Source organism: Colius striatus, chromosome 14, assembly GCF_028858725.1.
Source record: "Colius striatus isolate bColStr4 chromosome 14, bColStr4.1.hap1, whole genome shotgun sequence".
NCBI lineage: Eukaryota > Metazoa > Chordata > Aves > Coliiformes > Coliidae > Colius > Colius striatus.
This window is the reverse complement of record NC_084772.1, coordinates 13,751,263-13,769,058: the sequence shown is the minus strand read 5'-3', so window position 1 is coordinate 13,769,058 and position 17,796 is coordinate 13,751,263.

Here is a 17,796-nt window from a genome sequence, read left to right as displayed (position 1 = left end):
TCTTTGCACAGTGTGATGGATAAGCCAGAAGACATGACGCATTTTTAGCAGGTTACTGAAACTGCTTTTACCACATATTTTAACTATTGGCCCTATGTAACAATGACCTGATAACCTAGTTTTCCCAAAATACTCCTGGGGAAGCATTTCATCTATCACTTTATTTTCATAGCAGCTTTCTGCTTAAAGCACCTTGGGAGACCCTACAATAGTAAATAAAACAAAATGTCAAAGCATATAAAGTTAAATGTGCAATCTAAGATATATAGCATGAGATGATCATCTAATTCCTAAAAGCTGCTAATTATTCTTTAGATCTTTACTGTAAAGGTAATTAATTTATTTGATAAAAGCATTTAATTTAATACAACTTAACAGTAACAAGAAGTCATGAAGAGTAACCTATAGTAACAGGTACAACTGACTGGCATCAAGAAAATTCATGAGAAACTACACTAACACTTCTCAGGAATCCTTTTGGTGTACAGGGCAAAAACTATTCCTAATTGAAAACTACATGTCCCTTTGGTTAGCCAGAATAGTAAACTCTATTGATCACACAGCTCTTAGTTAAGAGCAATTTTGTTGATGTCTTTTCAGGAACATATCTTTTACTAGAATATGAGCTCACTTGCCAAGTGCATACACTATGTAAGTGATGGCCTTCTCTGACTGCATTTCCTTACTCTACTCTGGATCTGATTTTTGTACATCACATGTCCAGTGGAGATGACCACCGAACCAAACACACACATTTTTATTCTCGTTCCTGTCAGATGGAGCAGATAGATAACACTCTTCCCACAGTTACTTGTCACTTCTCTAGAAATGATAAAGTGGGTATTCACAGAACAGATCCAGACTATATATGTTACTGTTAAACTTCAGTATAAGGCACACTACTAAACCTAGCAAGTCTTCCAGGTCTTAAAACGTTTTTACTTGAACACAATTAATTAACACTGACCATAATCAGCTTTCTACCTCATTTAAGTTGTCTACATGTACTTCTTTTATCTTACTGTCTTTTGTTGTGCCAGAGTCCCAGGTGTGGGTTCTCTTCCACTGAACTGACAATGCCAGGAACATGTGTTAGGAGAGCTCTTGTATCTCAAAGGGAAGGAGGGCTGCTTAGAGTCCTTCCTCTTCCTCATGAGTGATAACCCTAGGGATTCATTCTCATATTTGTAAAGTAAGAGTTCTTTTCAACCAAGATGTTGGAAGAGATGGCTTTTTACCTCTGAGACTAAAATAAATTAAAACTGATATTTTATTTTGTGGACAACTCATCACTTCTGTTCAGCTGAAGACACGCTGGAAAAGATGAATACTAAGACTGTCCAGCTGGCTTATTTTTGTTGTCTGCTATGCTTCCTGAGTGTAAACTCTAGGGGACTTGAAAAATACTTCACCATAGATGACGAGTGACCTATTAATGAGTTTAATCCAGCCATATAGAATCTCAAGTGCACAGAATACAGACTGCAAAAATAGTGCACATATGCAACCTGCATATGCAAACATTGTGTCGCTTCACGCCACACACTGCTCCAAATGCCTGAGCTCTTCAACACAGAAACTTCAGCTAGCACAGCAAGATCATGACAGGAGCCTGAGAGTCAACTGTCACAGAAAGAGTGAAATATAATGAAATTCCTCAGAATGTCAAACTTTCTAGATTTTTCCATACTCTAAGGGAATGATCGTTTAAAATGAGTTCTGGTCTTTCAGATTTGTTAGTACTCCCACTGTGTACTCTGAATTCCTACACATATCAGCTGCACTCATTTCACATATCTGACACACTGACTTTGTGCTGGATCATAAACTTCACCAGATTTTGTATTTTATGCAGTCACTAAACTCTAGTAGGCACAGAAACATAATTATACAGAAAGAAATAAATTAATTATGTAGAGTCCTCTCAGTTTGATCTAAACCATCAACTTGGCCACATTTAAAGACAAGCAACAGGAAAGCATTGATGTGTCCAGGAACTCTCACCAGATTCTCCTAAGACAACTAAAAGTTAAAAACCCTTTAAAAGGCAACAGCACACACAACACGTGAGCTTAAAATGTATTCTTCGGCCCCTGGAAAACCAGGCCTAATTCTATGGGGTAAAGTTTCTCACTGAGATTGAAACCTCTGACTGATAGATTCTTCCTAATTTCCACAACACATGCCACATTAAAGATGCCATTTTACTAAAAGATGTGCACGTCAAAAAAAGCACATTAAAGGCTTGGCAACAGGGTCAGTTGCTATGTTGCTCACTTCATTCCAAATGTTGTATATCATATCACCACAGACTATTCTTGATGCTATTTAATTATATTAGAATTTTATTCCCAATCAGAAAAGAACTACAAATCATAAGATTACCATGCAGAAGAACTTATGAAAATGAATGTATTTAGTGTAAGCCACACTTAATATATCATATTCTATCACAAGTATAAAACATAATGTTATTAGGTACTGAAGAAGTTCTGTGCTTTCAACTCTCTCTGACACACAAAAAACAGATCTAAAATTACTAATCAGCAGAAATGATCAAAGGACTCGCATCCTTTTTTGCACAGACATAACAGGAGCCAAAGCAGTACTTTGGTGCATTTTTGACTCATTTTAATCCCAAACGCTAATCGTTAGACAATAACCATGCAGTTGAAAGCTGCAGTATGAAAGTACAGTTTTATATCCATCCTTTGAAGCAAAACACAGAGAATTAACGCAGATAATACTTCAATGTCAAAGAAAGACTTTTTTTAGTTTGCTTTTGCAGGTGCTGTCAACAAAATAAACAATAATATAATACTTAGACTTCACTAGAGCTAAAAGTGTCAACAAGCTCAACTGCCTGCTACACTCTCTTTCTAGCCATTTCTATTTTCCACCATACTCTAATTTAGGACTGCTATAAAGCCTGTCCTATTTGATGGGAAATGCCATGAAGCTGCAATATTAGCAGCTTACATCATGAAATGGAACACTGTTTCACTGTGAGAGCCACTTTCCTTACCAGCTTGGATTTGTTTCCTCTTCCATTTCAGAGCTTTTTTCTTTTTCCTCTTTGCCTTTATTTCCCAAGCAAAAGCAGGAGATAACTTAGGAATGCTGCTTTCCTCATATATATATATTTTTCCTTTTTCAGAAAATGAAAGGAACTATTTGGAGTATGTAGGAAATTTTTGCACATAACCTCTGTTCTGTTTATGAAAGAATATAATGTATGCAGTCATATACACATTATGTTATGGTAAGATCCTCTGGGGCAAAGAGACCCTGTAAAAGAGAAAATGCTTCCAGGTATTAACCAATGCAAAAGTAATTATCTGGATTCCAAATAAGTTTTTGCACCAGTAGATACGCTTATGCCATTACTGTATATACAAATTACACATGCTAATGAGTTGTGATTATTTCCATGCACAATTATCCCGTCTGCACCTGCAAGCACAATATTTGCATACAGGAATTAAGTTGGTGTATGGTTTTTGTTTGGTGTGTGTTTGTTTTTTTTTTTTTTTAAAGACAACAATACAACAAAAACACACTGTCCATGTTCACTTAAATTCCAGTACAGTCTTAGGTAACATTTTGATTAACAACTGGCAAACTCTCACAGTAATGACAACCACGTGTAACTGGCCTATTCTACATCCCTGTCAAAAACACAACAATAGAGCACCATCAAAAACCTTGAAGAACAAGCGAGACACAGAGTCATAGCTACACAAAAGTACAAACAAAATTTTGAACACAGGTGAAATGGAGCCTTTACAGGTGTTAAAAGCTGGGAAACATTCAGGAACATATCGACTATCTTTCTGATTTTTATTGGAAGGCAGATCCTCTGGTAGGTGGTTTTGACCAATGCCCGGTAATATATCCCGCCCCCCACACCTACTTAGCCACGGCTCTACAAGCAAGAAACCCATTCAGTTCATTTCAAACATCTCTCATGCACCTGTTTTACAAATAGTCTTTATTTTTCAGAGGGACTATTTATCTTCTCGTCTCTCCATTATGGTTACATATACAATACTAGAGAATGGATTTACTGTGTTTATTTGAGAATTAATTCTATGAACTTAAGTGTGGTGCTAAAGCAAATAATCTCAGTGCTCTTCCTTTTTACAAATAACTATTACTTGTAACAGGAGTAACCATTTGTATAAACCAGAATCATATAGTCACTAGTTCAATATGAAACAGTTTATTTCATACTTGAAATGTTGCTCATGAAATTGAAGAAAAAGCCCTATAGTACAGTAAACACATTATAAAACATTGCATCAGAGACTGGATCTTCAGTTCATTAGAAATAAAAATTCAGTCCCATTAGCTCCCTCCTTGAAGATGTTCTCTCTTTTACACTAACCATGTTTAGCAGCAGTTTGCTCCAGCTGACCTTAATTTAATCTATTTTTCACAGAAGGATTGCTTCGGGGTTAAAACATTTTTGTTGCTAACCACTGCACATGTTCTAGTATTTGGCCCTGAAGATCTTGTATCTGACAACATTTGCTTTGCAAAAACACCGTGGGAGTTATCATTTTTTAAAACATATAAGATAATTGATTTATAATTATCAACAGGGAGAAATACCATGGCTTGTGTTTGCTAACCTAATTGTAAAATATATTGTTCCTTTCAAGTCTTAATGCATTGCCTCAAGTGATCAGTACTTAGGCACCAACAGGCTGGACTAAATAAAGAGACAGCAGGAAGCCAGAGAGATAGTATTACCCAGTTCTTGCCATAATAAATTATGTTCTCTGACTATTGTTCAGTCCATTAATGTAATTTCTGAGGGGTTTTCACCCAGTGGGATGCAGACCAGGTGTCAGTGCTTTGAAGCAGGCTCATACTTTGTAACATAATTTACCTTGCTGGAAATTTTGTGCCATATGCTTAGTTAAATGTGGAAACCGTCTCATTAATTCACAAACGTCACTTTGCATGCACCCATGGGTGCACTCCCATATGCATGTGTGGGCACCCACACACACTATGGCCCTTGCTGTAGAAACTTCCACTCTTGAAATCATCTTAAACAACAATACTAAACTATCTATCAATCTGCATCTTACTCCTGAGGTATTCTCTGTTGAGTGCATTCCAATTCTTAAGGCAACACTAATCTGAGAGCAGCAGTTTCCTCATAGTTAAAAATCTGTCAGCATCAGCACCACAGTTAAAATTCAATATCTGCCTTGGACACTAACAAAGAACATAAACAGATTTTAAAATAATAATAATAATTAGTTGGCCTGAGGAGGAGGATACACAGGGCACACCTTAAGCTATGTAAGATCAAAACAGTACCCATGCTTCACTAGACTTCGAAGCAGTTTCCTAGGGCATAGTTTGTATTTATACTGTGTCCCTGTTTATTCAGGCAAAATATGTCATTAGAAAGTAGGAAAACATTCACTTTATATGTAACTTCTAGTTTTCTCAATGTCTCCATTCTTTACTCTCCCATTCTTCATTATTTACATTAGCTAATATGTTTGATAGACCTTTCTTTCTGTTTTAGGTTTCTATGTGGGCTATGTGAAGAAAAGTGTCTCAAAGGATCAGTTACAAGGTTTTGTTTATTTTTTCTACCTTTTTAAGTATTTACAAGACTTGAGTTACAAGTCTTAGGTAACATAAATTGTTTAAGGTGGATTCTGATTCAAATCTGGTGAAAAAGCAAGCTCTAGGGTTTAGTACCCAGAACTGCTTTTTCTTTTATGTTCAGTGTCAAAAAAATTATTACAGACTTGAAAAAGACTCATTTTTTTCACTTGCAAACTAAGTTTTCAATTCACCAATACATAAATCTTTCTATGGTAGATTTTAGGTCATTTTCATACAGTATTTTTTCAATTCTAAAATTGACCTGTTTGGATTTTTCCTCAAAGACAACTTCTTCATATTTGTTTGAATTATCAATCTAGCATTTTATAGAGAGACAGTTTTGTTTCAAAATCAAGTTCTTATGACATCCTAAAATAAATACAGCTACATGATTCATAGGAATTAGACCTTTATTAAACATGTATAGATTAGTTTATCATTAGGAAATTAAAAATTAAGAAAAGCTAAATTAAATTCATAAATTATTTTACATTGCAATCATGTATTAATAGTTATTTTGTTGATATGAATGGTCTCTTCATTGCTCTGAGGTTGCCATTGTTTACTCACTGTATTCTCTCTGTATCACCAGCAGCTTACTAAACTATGAATGCTGCATTAAACTCAAAGGGTGGAGTGAACAGAAAAAATGATCACTACATTGCACTACTGAGCCAAGGGCAGATTCAAACTGCTCAAAGTGTAGTACTCAGTAGATATCTAAGGTCACCATAATCATACCACCTTCAGAAAATGATCTTTCATTGTCGTTACTGTACAGAATGCAGAACTTAGAGACATGATCTTAGTAGAGAGAAGCCATACGCCCAGTCAAAAAGGGATAAAATTGATAGAAGTTTGGTTTTCCACAAACATTATAAGGACTAGAGAGATGGAAAGCAGATTCCTGTAATTCAGCTCTTTGTGTTTAGAGCAGCTGCCTGAAAATCCATCCCCAGGTCCTCAGAGCCCTCCAGTACCAAACTGGCGAGTATCCATCAGGGAGTGCAGCAGCATGGAACAGTACACCTGTGAGATTCAGATACTCTGCAGTACAAGGAGGGCACTGTCACAAACAGGCCTGGACAACTATTGCTCTAGGTCAGGCAGCACTGTTTTATGAGCACCATCAGTTGGCGAGAACATTAAAACCCCACTGCTTTCATTAATTGCTGTGTCTCTATGGGGAGAAAAGTTAGTTACTAGTAGTTTACGTTCACATTGTGCTTTCAAAGCCACAAGACACTTTATAAACAAATGCAGAAACAAGCTGAAGTGCCCTCAAACGGTTTTCATCACTGCACAGCTCTGCTCAAGAATAAGCTTAAATTGGCAAAATGCCCCTGTGTAAAGGTGCTTCATGCTGGCATGCTGCACAGCAGCCCCACACTGTTGGTGAGCTCTCACAAGGCTTCAGAAATTATATTGGCCAGTACACAATATGCCTCACTATCCTCTGCCAGCCTCCTGCCTGCACCACGCCTGAGAAAGTCACCCACTGAAGATCAGAATGCCCCGGCCTTGACAAAGAACAACTGAAGGTTTAAATGGAAATGAGGTTTAAATGGAAAGGGGGATTCCACAGCATTTCATACTTACAGACAAGACAAGACAACTTTTATTTCCCTCATTTTGAGCAGTGGTCACAGAGAGCTGCGGTGCCCTGGGAGTTCAGGGAGAGTGCTTCCCCCAGTGCTGCACCATACAAAGAGAGAGTCCCTCAGCCACATAAAAAATACAGAATCAAATGACAGGAGTGGCAATGGAAAACTGTAACACAACTTCTTCAACTCAGAACTCTTGCTATCTGGCAGAAACAAAGAGACCTCACAAAGATTTATGCGTTCTTAAAATACCAGTACACCTACACATCTACTCAGAAGTGTTGCCTCTTCTGCTTGCTGACCTTAGCATTTGAGCTTTTTCCTGCAATTGTACTTTAAAGGCAAGTTCTTGGCTGAACAAACCAAGCAGATGTTGGACTTTATTTTCCCCTCATTTTTTTTTAAATCTTAAGAGCAACCAAAAACTGCTTGCAGTAAGACATTTAATTTATTCATCTGTAAAGGGCAAAATATACATACAGGCTAATTTTTTTTCCACACTATACCCAATTTAAGTCAGTGCATATATATAACACCACAACTTCAGAAAGTTGTTTAGAGTCCATTCGTCCCCACCATTTGCAAAGCAACACAATCCCATCTCTACAGACTGCTTTGAAAACTGCATAAAAAGCATAGAACCATTCTTTTTATTTACACATTTTTATTTTAAATATGATCCCACCAAGCCATTAATGTCTGCATGATAAACTAGCAACTTTAGCTCCTGCTATTAATTCAACATCTAACTGCAATTTTAGCCAACACTCAGCAACAGTCAGTGCTATAAGTAATGATACAGTTTGAAAGCAGACTCTGATGGCTTAACCTGCACTGACCTAAACATATATAAAAACTCTGGCTTTTGTGTTAGCCTGTTTGGCTGATGCATCATAGCTAAACAGTAAAATACTTCAAAATGTTTCTGTCAGTCCTTATGAGATTCAAAGAACACTTGAGAATTATTCCCACTGATTTCTTATAGCTATGTAAATGAAAATTGTAATAATTTGAACAGTCTTTTCAATAATAATGTGAAAATACTCTCTTGATGTAACATTATTATAGTATCTTGATAAAATATTGTCTGCATAAAGAGGTCTGTGTAAAACACACCTACTGACAAATGCCCATAGGTATATTTCACACAGGGCCCTTATTCAGTCTCTTCTACTCACTGAGAACAAACCTCATCCAAATTTTACAAGAATATATTTGTGCTGTTCTGCAAAACCTCCAGGTTTGTCATGCAAATGAATTTTTTTTTTTCAAGTAGAAGTGCTAGGCCACTTACAATGTTGAAGTTCCCACAATATACTAGACTAGGACAAGTGTTGTCGTAATTCTCAGATTACTTCAATATCTGGAAAACTATATAACTCCTGTAAATTTCAATGACCATAACAGAAGGCAGACAGACATGTAGTAAGAAGTCTAACAATAAAGCAATAACAGAGACAAGGTATGATTTTAAAACAGGTGAAAGTTATTATATATTAAGTAGCAAAGATTTAAAAGTAAAGTGAAGCAAATATAGCAAAGGTAAAAGCTGTAGTCCTACAAATGTGTTACAAAAAGGGCTCTCGTATTCCACTGGTGGTGTATTCAGAAAGGGAGAGAAGTCTTAAAATGCATACAGTACGGGGTTGGGCCAGACAATCAATATCACTTTAAATAAGGAAGGAAGGGCTCCCCTCTGTTTTGCTAACATTCACACACAAATACATCCTGAAGTTTATGAAATGTCAGATGGTTTATCTTATTATGGAATATCACACCAGTATTTGAGAAAATGCCTGCATACAGGACCACGTGCTGTGTTCTGCAAATAACATATTTGGACAGTGCAACCATGTATAGCAAATGATATTACCAAGACGCCACTTGAAAAGAGACTTCTAAACCTAAACTCTTCATTTGACATGAATTCATTACTCACTTTCTATGTTGATCTCATAAGGAATTTCATATTTGCACCCTCTCACGAGTCAGAATGCAACACTTCAGAAATGGGTAATTGTTTTCAGACTTCTAATATATTTTTATCCACTTTGTTGTCAGAACTATTCACTTGCCTGAATTAGCAAACAGTTTGTGACTGACAGTTACATTTTTCTGCAAATAAAATATTAGCTCTCAAAAAAAGAAAATGCACAGTCAAGACAACTAATAAAATATCAGTTAGAAAACACAGATTTGAAACACAGCTCTTCTGCTTGCTTTCCAGGTCCCAGGATTTTTTTCACTAGAAAGATACCTGGCCCTGGCCTGTGACACACACAGGAACACTACAGAAGAATATTATGCCATAGCATCCTCCTCATGATACCAGACTGTGACAGTCAAGTTTCCTGACGTGGAAAACCACGTATCTCCATATAGCTATGAGACACAAAACACCCACACGGCCTTAGAAAGGTGACAGCACAGACAGCTCCAGAAATGGTGAAAATACTCCACATAACAGAAAAATTACATGTGTGTCCCCATCTACTTCTGCAGGGATCTATGATAAGACTGCAGCTGGCCAGCACAACCCAGAGATAATTTCCGAGTTCTTTCTGGCTCATGTGTTCCCCAGACTAGAGAGCTGAATTACTCAGCAGACCCTCCACTACCACTAGGCCTTTTTGGGGGAGTTACATTTGAACTATTCAACTGTATAGAAAATTCAACAGGTAAAGAGTCTGTTTCTGTTGTGAGCTGTAGGTCTTCCTTGATTTCACTGTCTTCAGAGCTGAAGGGGATAACGCCAAATCACATCAACCCTGTGCAGTAGATGCCTCATAGAAAAACATGTCTGTACATGCAAAATACATTTTGGTTGTTTTCCCTTACCTAATCTCCTGTTCCTAACACTTTCAAGCAGTGAATGAAGTCTTGACGCTCAGGATCTGAGAACATACTCCAGTAAAAAAAGAAACTCTCCCTGCATTAACAGCCCCATCGCTGGCTTCATCTCTGAATGGGACATTGCAAGTATTAGTCCCAAAAGCTGAGAGTTTCTGTTTAACACAGATAGGAGTAGTTACTACTCTGGGTAACCCTGTTCTTCACCTGCATTGTACTTTCATACATGAATGCTCAGCTGAACAGATGTAAAAATATTTTAGAAAGGCTTTCAAGACAAAGCTCTTATTAAAAATCCTAAACTGCACAGTGTGTGGAACAATAACACTGTGCTTGAAAATGTCATATCCTTGTCTGAACAGCCCAATACCTTATGTGCTCTGCATAAAGATAGAGATGTAATTGCTTTTCTTGTTACGACTCACTTGTGCATCATAGATTTTTTAATATCCTGCAGAACACATGTATTGTGGGAAGGAAGCAGGTGACAGCAGTAAACATATGTAATGTTATTTTTCTTTATGATAGATATAAGCAGGGAAGTCTAAATGATTGCTTAGGTTTTTAATAATCAGCTATGGAATCTTAGGGGGAAAGTATACATTTTGCCAAGAGCAAAATCATTAGAACTTTAACTTCAGCCATTGTGGGAAATTTCATTCAGCTAATTGTAGCCATTTAGTGACAGGTTACGCAATGAAATTACTTCAGCCTAGTCTATGTTTGAAAACAGGATGCTATCAGCAAAGTCGCTTTCTCTGAGAACAAATGGGGTTTAAAAATGCTCAGTGTTGTTAGAAGTCTAAAAGACTGCCATGTAAGAGGAGCTGAGCTGATGCTATGCAGCTTTTGAAAAAAACATGAGGAGATGCAGAAGAGTTCTTAAAGAACTGCAGCTGACAACATCTTCAAGTTTTCAAATATATGAAATGCCTCTAAGTATTGTAAGGTAAACAATTCCTAAAGTTTTGGTGAAGATTTAAAGCCAGACCACCATACCTTAGCACTTCAAACTGACACAGTAACAAACTGCATGAATAAATAAAAATGTATGTTCTTCCATAACAAAGAGTTATACTGCAGTGACTCTTTGAAGATGATTTCTAACAGTCTGATTAAGCTTCCCACTTCTGAACACTGTCTAAAGCAAATAAGCTCTTACTGCATCTCCCCTCTTTCATGGCTTTGGTCCAAGTCCTATAAACTTAGCTCTGTAAGAGGAAAGGGTTTACAGATTAAGCCCTCCAGAAGGAAATCAGAAGCTCACTGGTTGAAACCATAGGCATGAACAGTATAGAAATGCTTGGGATTCCTCCAGGTCTCTTCAGATAACACTGCCCAATAGCTCCAGTTGAGTTGTCAGGCATCCTGGACAAACATGGAAATTCTCAGATACACTTGAAAAATTTCCCAAACAGTACTGTCCCAGATAGCAAAACATAGATCTATAGTAGACTAGCTGGGTGAAGGTGTACCACTCATTCGTGCAGCTTAATAGAATCACAGTGCCAAAAAACAGACAGAAAGGAGAAACTGTTGGAAGTCAAACCTGAAGTAGTCACCAGACCTCTCACAGAGCCTAAACAATCTGCCAGCCTCACCCCAAGGATTCACGTTCCTAACACGTCTGCAGCACTGTCTTACGGAAAAAAAGAAATCCCTCATGTTTCTTGAAGGAATGAAATAATCTGACTCTTTCCATGAGAAGCATGCAAAGCATATTAAGATGTTATTAACTTAATTTTAAAAAGCAATCAGTATTTTGCATTTGTAAATTATGACCTTAAAGTTTCTAACTATTAAACTGGAAAAGCAGAAGCAAGAGGAACACCTGTATTGCCAGGATTCAAGAAGTTTGCCTCAAAGCTGTGCCAGGTCAGGGAATGGGATCAACCCATTCATTTATATGATGATGCTTCTGGCTGTTGTTGGAATTTCCCTCCGTTGTGAATAAATTCTAATGAAAAAGAAAGCTAAAGAAAATTCTTCTGAAATCCCCAAAGCTCTAGGCTGTTACAAATGAAAAACAGTTCTGATGAACTGAGAGACTATGTTTCAATTCTAACCACATCCAAAGTACATTAAACAAACCGGTATTAAAATATTGTCCTGGGACAAAATAAATTCTGCTACATACATAGAAACTAAGGAGCATCCTTCTGGGATTAAAGTCTGAGTGTAGGACCTCCAAAGGGTTTTCTACAGAAGGACTTAAATAAGGGCAAACCAACTCACTTTTGTTAATCCAGTGCTGATTTTCAAGTATGTTAAGTCATTTATCTAGATCTTATTCGGTGGACCTAAATTCTTGTAGCTTAATCCTTATCAAAGTATTCAGTTATAGTGATCTAAGGCAACTACAGTCCTAAAGGGAGATGCATACTGGTGGTTTAACTTGCTTATTCACATTGTCTTCACACCTCTGCTCAATTCCCCAGCTTTCCAAGTCAAACCAGAAGGATCCAAGGCTATATACCGTAGGTGCATATTCAATTTTTTTAGCTGCACAGTAATACTAATAAATGGACACCTGAAACAATGTCTCTAATAAATGGGTTTCTTTCATCTCTCTAGACAGATCTTGTGGACTCTTCTAAATAGGTTCTCAATCACTCAAGCCCTTTACTTCAAATGAATGCACAATGTCTGCCTCTACAGGATCACTAAAAAGGTCAGTCCATTACAACACGTCTGCAGGTTTACTCTTTTCTCCTGCAAAATCAATCTATGTTTAGTGTGGGTCGGAGCCGCCCCGTTCTATGTAGGTAAGGCCACACAGCTTTAGACTGCAGCTCTGCCATGTTTCTAGCAGTGAATAATTACAGCCAGTTTTCAGTGTCAAGTACAGAGCAACACATTGCCAAAATATTTCCCCATCTCTACTGCTTTTCAGCTCATGGACCTCCACAGTCACTGGTCTCCCTGTGTTTTATAGTCTGGAAAGCAGTTTTCTTACACAAATGTTTCTTAATCTCATGGAATATTTTACATTTACAATGTTCTAATGCTATACAATGAAAATGAAAATTTTAAGAACTAGATAGGCAGATCCAACTGAGAATAATAAAAGTGAAGATTTAACTTCATCAAGGTTCTTGGAAAATTACAGGTTTTAAATATTTTTTTCTTTTAAAAGTGAAGATTCTTTTAATGAAAGGCTTCATATGCAGAGAACAATATTTCTTGGTCAGAGCAAAGGCTCATAACTGGATTAAACAGTTACATTACTTCTGAAAAAAATATCCTACTTTTAAATAAGGCTTTAAATCTCATGTTGTGTCGCTCCACTATCTGAATTTCACCTAAAAATCTGTCCTTTAGTCTCCCATATTCTGCATTACCAAACATAATATTTAAAACCACAAAAGGAAAAATAGATGGAGGTGGAAAATAATCTTTAAAGCATACTACCCTGATTTAAGTCAAAAACTATTCCTTGTAATCAGACTGGTACAAAGCAATAGCAGTTTACTGGCTTTCACAAAAATAAAGACAGAACGTTGAAGGTCAGTAAGGGTTAGCTTCAGGGCTTCAAAACACCGTTAACGATATAAAGTTTAAAAACTGGGTTTAAGTGCTAAGAACTTCCTCAGCAATACTAGTGGGAACAAGAATCATCCTGATTTAATTCCCTTGAATTTCAGAAAACTAATAATGGTTCTAAATAATTAGAAACTGTTATTACATTAAAATGTATGATACATACTGATTAGATCATATTAAAATGAAAAGAATAATTTGCATTATTTACACCAAAAAAATCTCCAAGTGAGACAAATCTATGGACCATAAAGACAAAGAAAAGAATTCCTCTAATAAAAACAGTTCATTGCACAAGTAACTTTCATAAATATTAGTTATGTCTGAATTGCATCAAATAAAGAACTCAGACACAAAAAAATACCCATATGTACTTACTGCAATAAAGTCATTTAATGCCTTGGCTATCTTGGTTCAAAACTCATTTTTTAACTACTAGATGCAACCTAATGATTTTTCATTAAATGCAAAATATTCAGTATATTACAAATTATCGAAGACTATGATGTGAAATGTTTTTGTGACAGAAGCTTTATTTAATATTCATTATCAGCTTCTCTGAGGATAAACTGAGAACTAATAAATTCAGAACGCATCAGTATTATAATACACTAGACAATTTATAGTTAGTGTTTTATACTAGTCGTAACAGTACAAAGCAGGTACACTGCATATAAAATATTAGATATACAAATATATTAAGATATTAAAGTAGATATTAAAATACTCCAGTTGTACTCCTACTTTAAATGTGTTGAACATGCAAGCTGGGGGCAAAATTTCTGCTTTTTTGTGACTCTTCTCCCTCTTTGTAACAGCTGAAGCAAACTCCTGGCTCTTGCTTGCTGTGCCATGGTAACACTGAGGTAAGGTCCGTTATAACCTTCAGACAATTTGGTTCACAGCCCAAGTAATGCACAAATCTGGAATGAAATTGCTAACTTTCCTCTGTAGTACCTGTGAGTAGTCTTCTGTGTGTTTTTTTATCAAGTTGAACCTATAATTGCTTAACCCGTGCTTTGCATGATAGATGTTGTCTGCAGATGGTAATTTGCAAAGTATTAGAAACCATTTGATGACTGAAGGAAGTAAACATTTTTTAAGAAACAGTTTCTGTGTTTCTCCCTGAATGTGTAACTGGCTAGAAGGGAGATCAGATACAGCCCAATGCATTTATAGGCTGTCTTCCTAAGATGACGTACACAGCCCCATCACCTGCTTGCCGCCTTCCAGTCCTCTCCACAACCGTAACATCTGTGCCTGCTGGCCAGTTTCAGATAGGGATCTTGAGCTTCTGACTGTTTATGACTCTAAATGCTGCCACAGAGAATAGTAGTGGTAACCACTTATGTCTCTTTAAAACAAATAAAATTACTATTTCTCTAAAGAACAAGTAGCCAGCCAGAATTAATTTACATTTGTGAAACACTCCGATCTCTCAATCAAGTCAATGTCCAAAAAATTACCAATAGCAAGTAATAGAAATGTTTCTATTACACTTGTAGGAACATCCTATATGCTTCTACTTATATCTTTGGCATTCATCTGGAAAGTGTGTTGGTTAAAAAAATTAACATAAATTTAAAAAAAAAAACCCAACAACACCACACACACACAAATTCTTTTGTAAATGTAACAGCAGACTTAAATCTTGTAAAACTGATGACATGCACCTTACTCTGGTCAGGGGCCATCTCTCCTTAGCTTTACACATAACTGACATTAAGCTGATTTACTTCCCTTGGGGTGCAGATGGCAGGGACTGCTGACAATAAAATGTGTAGCAAAAGACTGGGAAGAAAACAGTCAAGAGGAAACTTCCATCAAATATGGTAAGAAAAGGTCCAGTGAACGGAGATGACTTCATTCCCAAAATGAAGTCACTAATTTCTTCACTCTCATGTCCTTCATACTCTTCCAAATAAGGGAATAATATGAAATCATAATACTAGGTTGGAATTATGAGCCTTTGTTCTGTCAAAGTGGTTTGCAAAAGTGAAAGGTTAGAGGCAGCTAACATGCTCTGGATGTACAAATAATGACAATAGTAACAGTTCTAGAGATTCATGCAGCCCAAGGAAATGCTGCCACCAAAGCACCAAGAATTAAGGCTGACCAACTCTCAAAGCACAGGCAGAGCCAACTTGGCATCTGGGCAGCCTATGGCTCAGCAAGATGACATTCTTCAAAACTGACACATTAGCACTTTTAATAAATGGTGGAGTGGAAGAAAGAAGACACCTGTTTCTCAAAAAAAGTTTAGCTCCTTGCTGACCACTTGAGAAACTTGGCAAGATCTTCCTACCACATGTCCTCTTCTGCTGAACTACTCACTAAACTAAAACTTTTGTTGTTGTTGTTTGTCTTCTCCTTAGTGCAGTACCATTCAGCAACAGGGACAAAATTAGCCCCCAATCATAGAGGGATTAAATCAGAATTTACTTCTAAGTATCACATTTCAAAAAAAGTCAGGTCATTCCCCAGTGAAGACAGACTGCCATTACATGAAAGCTTGGGTAGTTTTTCAACTTCAGGTGAGTTTTCATGTGACAAACCTGAGGCTGATAACCTCTTTCACTGCACAAAATATATAGAATTGGTCATAAGTCTTTAAAGCCCTGATGTATTTCAGTCGATTAGTTTTTACTGTTCAATTTATGTTGTATTACGAGGAGATGTGCTGAACTGCCCAAAAGTATAGATTTGCCAAACTATCCAAAAATAACCTGGAAAGCAAGAAAGTGAGGATCCCAGCCAAACTGTAAGCAGTATGGCCATTTTGCTACCAGTTCAGATAGTAATAAATTTTTTAAAGCACCGTTAAATGTCTCTAGATGAATTTGACTTAACATCACACTTTCTGCTGAACATTTAAAAGAAGTATCGATTTAAAATGAAATCTACACACAGACAACTGATACAGGGTCACACACCGCATGAATAATGACAACACAGACATCTTCCTCTATTTTAGCTTTGCACAACATACAATTAACCAATCCATTACACTTCCACAAAAGCAACTACCTCTACTAAAAACAGAGCTTATAGTTGAATTCTGCAATACAGAAGGGTTAGCTGGCAAAGACAGAAGCAGCATCACTACCATCACAATACATCTTCCTACCATAAAGGAGTGAAATAGTGTTACATTAAGCTTATTTTCAGCAAGTCAAACACATTGGGACTTTATATTTGCTTACTTTAGAAACTATATGGCAACTGAAGTATTACCCAAATGCAGCAGCATCATATAAGCAGCAGAGAGCCTGTCTGATCACTTCCAGGTGAAACCATGGCAGATAGTGAAGGTTTGAATTACTTCTGCTTCTATTCAGTATCTGATAGAGAATTCTAGGCACCAGGGCCATAACTGTGCTGCTTTTCAATTCAGACATATTTACAGACTCTGAGTCACTTCCCTAACTGACATCTGACAGTTCTCTGACTTCCAAAAGTGTACAGCTATCCATAATCCCTCTTGAAGACAGGGTAGATTAAAACTAGTATCAGGAACATTTAACAAACATCAGGTGGGATAACTAGGACACAGTTAAGAGCACTCTGTTGGTTTTTATGCAGTCAGGTTGTGCTACATGGATGTTTTATACTGACATTAAAACCAAGCTGAGAGCAAGTTTGTTCTAACTAATCCAGTAAACCAAAAGTGAAGACAACATGCATACAAAGGTATGTTTGAAAACGTGATTCAAAGAATGCTGAAGACAAAAAAACTATATCAGGTTGTATTTGAAGATGATTGTATATTAAATACACTCTCTTGGACAGTATCATTTATGCCATTTTATAAGCAGTTTTAGCAATGCTGCTTCAGTGAGATGTTCAAATTAATTCAAATTTAGCCTCTTCGGGTCAAGAAAATGGACTTTTAACAAGTGCCAAATTAAAATGTCAAGAGCAATCATACAGACACTTGTTTACAAGATTATTATTTTGTTTTACAGGTCCAGGAAGGTTTGTCTTTCTCAGAAATTGTTGTGCTATCTTTCTTTTATGGTTGAAAATGTTAACAGATAACATCAACAGGTTTTTGACACCTCGACTTCAATTGCAAAATTCTTAAGTGAGGACAGAGTCCCTCATCATTCTCACATCTTTCATACTCAATAAAGCAAAATGTTGTAAGTAAAGTGATAGGCATCTGCAT